The following is a 10809-nucleotide window of genomic DNA, read 5'->3' on the forward strand; positions in this document are numbered from 1 at the left end:
AGATAGCAGGAAGGGAATAATGAAGGGGGGAAAATTGGAGGGGGAGATGAACCATGAGAGACTATGGACTCTGAGAAACAAACTTGGGGTTTTTGTAGGGGAGGGGGTGGTGGGATGGGTTATCCTGGTGATAGGTATTAAGGAGGGCACGTACTGCATGGAGAACTCGGTGTTATATGCAAACAATGAATCATGGAACACTACATCAAAAACTAATGATGTAATGTATGGTGATTAACATAACACAATTTAAAAAAGAAAAAAAGAAAAAGAAAAACAAGTTTTCGGGAAAACATAATATAATTGCCCAATCTGTTTTATTTACTCTTATCTTTAAGTTTCCTTCAGTATTTTCTCAGGGATCCAATATTGTCTTTCTTCTTTTCACAATAGTCTAGACATTCTGGCAGAGAATTCCATCTCAGCTCTACATTGGGAAAGCTGAACTGTTACTGATCTTGGAAGTATTAGAATTCAAATTCCTATGAAATATAAGGTTCAAATCTTGTCACCATGGAGACTTGAATTGCTCATTAATTGAAGAGGAATTGAAAGCACCTTGCAGCAATTGGTGAGAAGGTCATTGATTTCAGGGTAACCTTTGAATGATTAAAAATCTGTCCCATGTTCCAGAGGAAGGCAAGCAGTCTAGGAAGGAACCACATGATTCCTGGATTAAGTCAGCATAGCTTGAGTCAGCTAGGGTTGAATGTTGGACTCATCTTTTTGGGCAGCGTCAGGATAGTCTTCTGATCACAAAGAACCTTAGGTTAGTACTTGGCCTTGGGGGCTTTTATCAATTCATCTTTGTTGGGACATCCAGCCCTCTCATCCCTCCATTGGAATTTCTCAGTCCCTTTTTAGTTTCCCTGGTCTCTGTTGCCATGGTAATAATTCAGAGCCCCTACTGTTTAGTTCATCACCAAAAAGGCAACATTTCAACATTTTCTAACACAAATTGGAAGATACGTAGCTGCTGGCAGTACTATCTCAATGGGACTCCTGGTGATTTAGTAGGAAATGTGTGGTAAAGCAATTAGAAAACACTAGTAGATAACTGAACATTCCAAATATAAGAAAATGCCTTTGGGAGATTTGCTACAGTACTTCTAGTGTTTGGAATGCACTGCAGTTTAGTAGCAATCTTCAATTCATGGAGCACTTTTTGTGTGCATACAGACATCACCCTGACTGCAAATGGCATACAGACAAATTGACAGGATCTCTCACCTCAAGGAACTTGCACTCTACTGGTAAAAATAACATATATCCAATCACAGTTAAACCAAGTCTTAGCGTGTGAGCAGAGAGATGGGAAAATCTGTTCTGAGTGAACAATTCTAGGAAGGCTTCAAATAGGCGATAAAGTTCTATGTGGCCTCTCTTGTACCGCTCACAGTAAGGTTATTAGGGGGACACTGGGGAGACAGAAAACTACAAGAGTAAAATGAAAACATGGACATCCTTGGGCCAGATTTGCTAAAGAAAGGCAGAAAGTCCCCTATGAATTCAGAGTACGTGTAAATAGAGTGGCGGAAGATAAAACTGGAAAGGTAGATAAATATTCACTTACATGTATTTTACACCAATCTTTCAAATGACTATGACAAAAAGCTAATTTTTTTCCTAATAAATAACCACAGGGCTGACAAAAAAGAAATAGATTTTCCTTTATTCAAGTTGAAAAAAAATTCAAATATTAATACTACTACTAATGATAATAATATTAATATAGCATCAGCTTGATGCTACAATAAAATATAACATTAGGTTGAATCATATAAAATGACCAGTTTGGGAAGCATAAAAGCTTGATTTCAAATGTTTACATCAATTTAATACAGAACACATAATACATAAGCATTCCATATGCTTAGGCATTGATTAATTCACTAAGAGACATTTACAAAATTGATTTTTCCTTGAAATAAGTGGGTCCTGGAACTGCGTATGTGTACATTTACATATACATTTTATCCCTGACAGCTGTACTAGTTGAATGTGAGGAAGTTGTTCTCGAACAGCACTGGGATATTTGATGTGTATAGTTCATGAACAGGAAGGGATATATCTTTGGAGAATAAGAACATCAGTTCACACTCATCCAGGCTGCACAACATGTTCGAATGATGGAAACAATGGACTGGAAGACCTTGTGACTCTGATGGTTCTAACTCAATAAAATTAAAAGTTCTATAAAGTGTGGTTTTTCTACACTTTTCTAAGGGCATGTTTCTTACCATATTACTAGGGCTTTAAATTAAGCTGAATCATGCTGTTGGTTTTGGTTTTGTTTGGCTTAGAGTTTGTTTTCTGGAAAATAATGTGCAACTGATCGCTTTTTACTTTGAAGCCGAAAATAACTCATATTACTGATTGGTGCCTGGGATGAAAGTAGAAAATATGGGGCGCCTGGGTGGCTCAGTCATTAAGTTTCTGCCTTTGGCTCAGGTCATGAACCCAGGGTCCTGGGATCAAGCCCCACATCGGGCTCCCTGCTCAGCGGGAGGCCTGCTTCTCCCTCTCCCACTCCCCCTGCTTGTGTTCCCTCTCTCGCTGTGTCTCTCTCTGTCAAATAAATAAATAAAAATCTTTAAAAAGGAAAGTAGAAAATAACATTTCACTCATGAAAAGGGATTATTTTTGCCCTTATTTAGAAGAAAGATTATTTCCCTTAGACCAATTTCCTGGTAGAATTTTAGAAATTTTGAATTATTTAAAATGCCAGAGTTTTGTCTTGTTTGGGGTTAAGTATGTGTACCCTTCAAATTGCAAACTGTTGTACAATAAAAATGAAATTTTACAGAGAAGAGGTGAATGTAGGTTCAAGGGACACAATTAATATACAGTAATTATAGTTACTTTCTTCATTCCATTTGTTTTTATAGATGAATAGAACTACAACAAATGACAAACTTAGTAAAGGTCTATTTGAAAGCTATGTAACTTTAGCTATATATATAAGAAATTCCCCCAAATTGTTTTCATTACTAATGTATAAAAGCATTCCCAGAGGCAAACTGCAGATGAGATTTTCACCTAGAGACCAGAGATTCAGCAGAGCCTGGAAACATGGTTCTAGAATGGGGATGGTAGTAGGTGTAATATACTACATTCCCAATAGGGGGTCATTTACAGAATGTCACCCTCAGAAGTGCCTCTTAATTTTTTGATCCTTGTGCCACCAAGGAAAACATCCAGACAGATTATTAAACCTCAGCATAGCAATGATTGCCTATGGAGTTGGTGGCTGTGTAGTAGCATATCTCTTTGGTGCTCATAGTATGATTTGTTAGTAGAAAATAATAGTGTGATAGAAAAGATAGTGAATGTCTTTAATGCAAGAAGGATTTGAGTGGTGTTCTAGGCAGAATTCTAAGCTGATCCTCAATAACCCATGGCCTTCTATAATCCCCTTAAGTAACTGTGAACATAATGAGATATTACTCCTTTAATTATGTTACATTATATGGCAAATGTGAAGTGATATGGCCATACTGATATTTTATTTCCTCGTTAATAATAGAGATGTAATGAAATACTGTGTGAAATGTTCCTTGCACTGTGTCTGTGACAAAACAGTACTGAATAATTGTTACCATCATTAGTATTAACATTAAAAAAATTATATCATTCGATGACTTTAACTGCATGTAAAATTAACATGAAAAAATTCTATCACTTCTATGGTTTAACTCTGCACGTAAATATTACCAAGCTACCCTCTGTAAGAAGACTTCCTTGATCTCTAAGATTTATATAATTTTGAGAACTTTTTTATATGCATTCAATGCAGTATTTGTCATATTCTAGTTTATATTCTGGTACTAATTCTGGTTTCTCCCTTTGTTGTACTACACTGTCTGCCAAATTTAGTAATTAATCAAGTACTACTGATTCTACCCCCGAAATATATATATGTTTTTTTCCTCTCTCATGTCTTGTCTGGATTACTATAATGGTGTAAGGACTAGTAAGGACTAATCTTTCTGTTACTAGCTGCATTTATAATGTGAAGCTTAGAAAATTGATAGTGAAAGAGAAAACAAAGAAACAGGGCTTCTCCCTTGAAGTGCAATTGGAGTCTCATATCACTGAATGCCCAGCTCCCCCTTGTTCTCTGCCATGACATTTGAGAAGTCTCTAAGTTATATCTAAGGATCTGTGGAGCTTAGTTTGAAAACCCCAAGTTTATGGTGTAAGGCCTAAATAAACCCTCTGACATCACAGAAAGTTTTAAAGTTACCTGGGACTACTGAGGTTGAGACATAAAAAATTTCAAACATTACATCATAAAATACAATCTCATCATTAGCCAAATGTGAAGATGGAGAGTAACATAGTAAGTTCTGTACCATCAGAGATCTGAGTTCCCTTTGAACATTTCATAAGAGAAAGATCTTGATATTTTGTACTTGCAATTTGCCCAGATATTTGAAGCAAATTTTCAGTAATCACAAATAAAATTGATACATAAAATCCTTAAAGCTCTGGAAAATACAGTTTTCATGTGGAACTATGTTTTTTCCTTCCTAGAAATTCCCTTATGCTCAAAGCCAAGAAAGATTGAGATTTAGGAACCCCAGAGCATATATTATTTCTCAAAATCATCAAAACCTAATGTTGAACTTCATATTCTAAAAGCCAAGTGGCAGTTTTGCTTTTTCTTTTGGTAAAAATGTGGACTGAACAGACTAAAAAAGAAAATGGAGATGTAATATATCCATAAATAGTAATAATTTAAGTAATTTAAGTAAGACTTTTCTATTATGTGCCAATAGAATTATGCCTGGTGGCAGAGATTCAGTGGAGACCGGCAGAGATGTGGCTTGAAAAGCCAAAATAGTGTTGTGTGTGTACCTGCTTCAAACTATCAGTTGGTTCTTATTGTTGATGTTTGTTGTTTTTACAGTTCCTGTTTGATTTGATGTATACTGTGTTCACTGAGCTCCAGGTATAAACTGCATTGCTTTAGAGCCCAATATCAATACTGTTTTCTATTCCAGAATGTTTATCCCCAAATATTGAGTTTTCATTGAGCTGCAGAGATACGTGCTAGAATTATCTGCACAGGATTAAAATATATTTATAGTATGGTTTTTAAAATAAGCTAGGATATTGTATGCGTTTACAGTCAAATATTAATATTTAATATATTTTAATTTACTTTTTATTTAATTTTGAAAATATTTATTTTATCTCAGCTTCCTTGTTTTAAATTTGTATTTCTTACTACCAGTATCATATGCAAATTTATTATAGAGAAGATCCTGGAATCAATCTATCTTCTCAAATACAGTCTTTTTTCATGTGATTTAACCTCGTAACTATAGTAGCTGTATCCTGACCTCACCTCCATATTGCGATAATTAGGTTGTTACTTAATTTATAGTCTCAGGTTCTATCCGTACACTGTTTTCAAGAGCAGACTTAGTCTTGTTTTCATGCTCCTGTCCAGATAGCCTCCAAGTAGCAAGATTTTTGAAAATAAGTTTTATTATAACACAAGCTCCATGAGGACAGAGATTTTGTTTCATTTATTATCATAGACAATGCCAACAAGTGTTTCTCAAATGTGTGTGCACACTGAAATATATTTGGTCAATGGAGGTTGAATAAATCCCTTTTAGGGTAGGATCTACCATTCTCTTCTTAGTCTTCCCAGTTTTGGAAATTTTGTAGTAACCTATTGACAGAGCTTCCTGATGTCATCTATTCTGAAAGGGCAGGACTATGAACTCAATCGATTTTATAAATATTTACTAAATTAAAGAAATTATTCTCCTCTTGACATGAGGAAGAATTTTCCCTGGGAAAAATCCTCCCATAGGCAAGAATTCCATCTTGTCAACCTATTAATTTAAGTCTGTATTTTCACAAATCACCTGTCCTCATGCTTTCCTGTTTACACATCTTTCCATTCATGACAACTATATGGCCTTTTGAGAATTTATTTCAGTGAAACAGGTAATTTTATTTTCCATGTTCCAGTCTCTCTTACTAATGCTAATAAAGGCCTTTGCTTCCTGTGCCTCTGTTTTCAGCTTCCTAAATGATGTGGGTATAGCTGTCTACCTTGCTTATCAATACCCTCTGGTTAATGTGGCCTGGGGCATCAGGTTAGATGCCCTGCTAGATTCATGGACCTATTAGACCCATGTAGATCCATGAGGGAGAAGCTTCTTATGTTTCTATCTTTGAAACATTGATCAGGAATCAGGGCTTTGGGACATTTCTTCTAATTTCAATTCCATCAAGCGGAGTTTGTCTTTTCTTGCCATATTTTGATGTATACTTTAAATATCTTATAGTTTTATAAATTGTACCTTGATAAAGCTAAGAAATACTATACCTTTGGGCTGTTGGGTCTTAAACAATGGTGAAATACATATCCACTGAATATGGTTAGTTTACAGTTTGGGCTAATATAAATTCTATTGCTATTCTCAGTTGTGTATATGTCATATGGTGTACCTTTGCAGACACATAGAAGTGGAAGTACTGGGTGCTAACGCAGACATAACTCTGACTAGTAGCTATTACAACTGGCAGTATCAGTAGTAATGAGTGTTCCTTTTGCTAAAAATTCTTGCCAACACTTGGTGTTATTGGTTTTCTTTTTGTTGGTTCAATTAATTTTAACCATTCTTTAGGAATTGGGGTAGTAGCTCATTGGAACTTTAAATAGTATGTCCTTGATGACTAAATATACTGAACATTTTTTTCATATAAGATGTTTTCTTACTCAGATGTTTTCATCCATTAGGAGAGCTTTTATGCTTTCATTTTTCTCAATTTTTTATTATGAACTTTTCAAGCATAGATTAATGTTGACAGATTTTCATGGTGAAAGTAAGTATAGCCGTTCCCTCGATATGACCATTAATATTTTACTGTATTTGCTTTATCATATTATCTTGCTATTCATTTAACCTCTATCCAGTCATTAATGCATTCTATTTATTTTGATGTATTTCAAAGTAAATTAAAGTAAATTTCAAAGTAAATTAAAGAGATCAGTATCATTTCTACTCTTGAAGGTTATTTTTGAAGACTATACGATTTTATATTAGACATTTATTCTTTTACCATTTGAAAAATGCTTTCTGTTTTCCATCATTTCTTTTGATCAGTCACTTATCAATCTTATGTTGCTCTTTGAAGGTAATGTGTCTTTTTTTTTAACTGCATTGAAAAATTTATCTTTGGGGTTTTAACTTTAGCAGATTTATTATAGTGGATCTGAGTACTGATTTATTTTAATTTACATTGCTTGAGTTTGTTGTAGCTTTATAAATACCTAGCTTACGGTATTACATATGCTTTGGAAAATTATTGTTCTATATCTCTTCAACTATTGCTTCTTCTTCATTTTTCCCTCCCTCTATGGCACTGTAATTACACTTGGTCAGGTCTTTTGCCCCCAAGATCATATACCTTTTATGAATTTTACCCATTTCCCATTTCGTATATTAACCTGGCTATGTTCTTCTGATCCTCTCCTCTGCTGTGTCTAGTTTATGTGTAAACTGACCCATTTTAGGTCTTTTATTTCAACTATTACATTCAGGTTTTTTTTTTAAACTTAATTTAAAAAATAACTGCTCTTCTTTGGAAATATCCTAAACTGTCATCTGTTTTCTTGAAACATGTAACCATAGTTGTTTTAATGTTTATTTTTGAAAACTGCAATAACTAGCTCATCTGGATATGTATTGTTTTTGTTTTTCTCTCTCTTGGTTCAACTTGTTGTGATGTGTAGAAAACGTTTATAAAAATTGTGGAGGTTTGTATGGTAATATATTCTTTCCCCTCAGGTCTATCCTATTCTCTGGTAGGTTGCATAAGTGAAGTCAAGTCCCTTTGCTCCAATTAAAAAGCAAAAACAAAAATAATCTGTAGTTGGCCATAGTTATTATAAGGTAGTGATCATCTCCTTTTGCCCTCTCCAACTGAGAACTCATTTTACTTACTAGGGTACTCTCATTCTTGGTGAACCATCCATCTGTCCTCCCTCTGCAATATTAAAATCCACTCTGGTTTTGAGCAACCTTTTGCTGAATATCTTGGCCTCTTGCCTGGTGCAGATTAAGACTTCAGCAAATGCTTCAAATGGAAGAAAATACAGTGTTCAGTTTATTTACTTGCACTTCTCTCTTGGCCCTTCACATCTGTTGTCTTGATAGCTTCACACTCTAATTTTTCTTTCGCCAGCCTGTGAGATAGCCCAAAGCTATGCTAACTTCGCTTCTTAGCTGAAAGTCTTCCACTAATATATTATCTTTCCTCTTCCTAAGTTTGGGCCAAATCCTGAGCTTTCAGAGTCATTTTCATCCCCCCAGGTGCCTTTTCTCTGTGATCTTCTGTCCTCAAGTTCTCATTGTCTCAAAAGCCCCTGTTGCCTTAAAATATGGTATTTTTGTTTTGTTTTCTTTTGTATTCAGCTTTTTCTTTTCTCAGAAATAGTGTTTTTCTGAAAGGATATCTATCATAATTAGAAATGGAAGACCCAAGTATTTAATTTATGTAAAAAATATTGGTTCAAGAATGAACGGAGTTTTTCTTGATTTCAGGGGCTGAATTTTGACCTGTATTTGAATGGGCTGAACAACGTGGTATCTGTGTTAGATAGATTCTTTTCTCTCTGGCTCCCAACACTCTTATACCTACCTAGCCATGTACAGATATAGATGGAGGCCAAAAGCTGAATGAGATATTTTCATTCAGTTTTCAGCAACTGGAAATGTTCAGGAGTTAGGCAAGAGGAGAAGTTTTGTAGTATCTTCAAGGAAAAAACTATATGGCCCTGGAACTAAGAGGCCTCCATAGAAGACAACTTCACTTTTACTACTTGATTTTTGTTTGTTTGTTTTAGCTTAGGTAATACTGGGAACCAACATCCTTAACAATGGCATGAGGGTTGTCCTGCAGGATATCAGCAGCCATGGTAGCAACATAATTCAGAATTCAAGTGCCTTTTTGGACAGAAAGCATCCAAAATGATGCTGAGAACAAATGTATGATAAGAATGTTGATTAGTACCTGAGAGACATAATCTGGGATGCCAGCAGGCTAGTGGGAAATGAAGTAGCGTGGGAGGTAGAAAGGTTTAGTGCAAGTTGGTTAAATAAAGAGGTATTCTGTTTATGCATTTTTAGCTTTAATTTTTTGAAATTCTGACTCAAAGTCTATCTCACTTGTATAGTATAGTACAAAAGACCTTGATGATCTCTGACCACACACATTCTTTTCTTTTTCCCTTTACCTATATTAAAATTAATTTTATACATCCTTTTAGGTTGTAATTTCTATCTGTATGATTAAAGAGAAACATAGGTGGTAATACAGTATGCATTATTTTTTAAAAAGATTTATTTATTTATTTTAAAGAGGGAGAGAGGGAGAGAGTGAGGGGAGGGGCAGAGGGAGAAAGAAAATCTCAAGCAGACTCCCCATTGGGTGCAGGGCCCGATGGGGGGTTCGATCCCAGGACCCCAATCGAAATCAAGAGTTGGACGCTTAACTAACTGAGCCACCCAGGGGCCCTTACAGTGTACATTATTATCCTATTGTTGCTGTAGCAAATTGCCACAAACTTAGTGGCTTGAAACAATGAAAATTTATTATCTTGCAGTGTTATAGGTCAAAGTATCACTGGACTAAAGTGAAAGTGTCAGTAGGGCTGTATTCCTTCTGGATGCTCTAAATGGAAATATCTTTCCTTGCCTTTTCCACCTTTGAGAGGCCAACTTCATTCTTTGGCTCATGACCCTGTATATTACTCTGTCCTCTGCTTCCATTGTCATAAGTCTTTCTCTGATTCTGACTTTTATGACTTCCCCGTTATAAGGACCCTTATGATTACACTGAGTCACTCAGACAATTAAGAGTGATCTTCTAATTTCAAGATCCTTGATTACATCTGCAGAATTTCTTTTTCTATTTTCAGTAACACATTCACACATTCAGGAGATTAGGGCCTGGACATACTTGAAGGCCATTGATCTACCTACCACACTGAGTATAGAATTTCTTTTATATTCCTCCTAAATCAATTAATAAACTATTCTAAAAAGAATAAGGTGCATCTAATATAGCCATTCGTTCACTGGAATCATCTTTAACATTTAGTGGGTACTTGGAAACTACTTGGAAAATATTCACTGAAGCAGACTGATGGTTGGCAAATCTTAAGCACCCCAAAATCCCTGAATAAAATGAGTAGACATCAATGGTCTATTTAATATAGGAATATTTTGATCCTATTTTACATACTGAGAAATGATATCTCTAGAAGGGTCTGTAAAAATGAGCATATAAATTTTGTTCAAAAAATGAAGATTTCTGATTGAGCATAATAAGATTTTATTGCTTGTCCATGTAGATCTATACTCTGGGCTAAATTGTTCTGAGCTCTAGACTTGGGAAACAGGCAGATTTATATAGTTTGGATGATCTTTATTATAATTCCTTCCAGTGAGTTTTTCACTTAGAAATATTGTGAAAGTTCATTACTGTGCAATCATATGTACATTGGGGCCACACACATTGGATCCAATCCTGTGTTTAAATACCTTTTATACTTTTAAAATTCAATTACTTTTCCCACTCATCAGCTGGCTTCTTGAAAGAGGTTGTTCACAGCAAAAAGCTAGTACTATTCTTGCAAAAGAGAACATATTTTACTCATCTAGTTACCTCATAAGACTGGGACCATTAATTTAATACCACATTTTCATAGATTTTTTTTGGTTAATGAATTAGACTATTAACTTTGGAACTGTGAACTTTGCAAACAGCAGATGGCCA

The 10809-nt window shown here is 35.1% G+C and overlaps 1 pseudogene; it reads right to left on the reverse strand.

Annotated features, from left to right (window-relative positions):
- Positions 1-5359, reverse strand: part of LOC112829792 (small ribosomal subunit protein uS2-like) — a 19757-nt pseudogene extending 14398 nt beyond the window's left edge.
- Between the last annotated feature and the right edge of the window lie 5450 nt (positions 5360-10809).

This window comes from Callorhinus ursinus, unplaced genomic scaffold (assembly GCF_003265705.2).
Source record: "Callorhinus ursinus isolate GAN/ISIS: 27379988/994484 unplaced genomic scaffold, GSC_fseal_2.0 scaffold21, whole genome shotgun sequence".
NCBI lineage: Eukaryota > Metazoa > Chordata > Mammalia > Carnivora > Otariidae > Callorhinus > Callorhinus ursinus.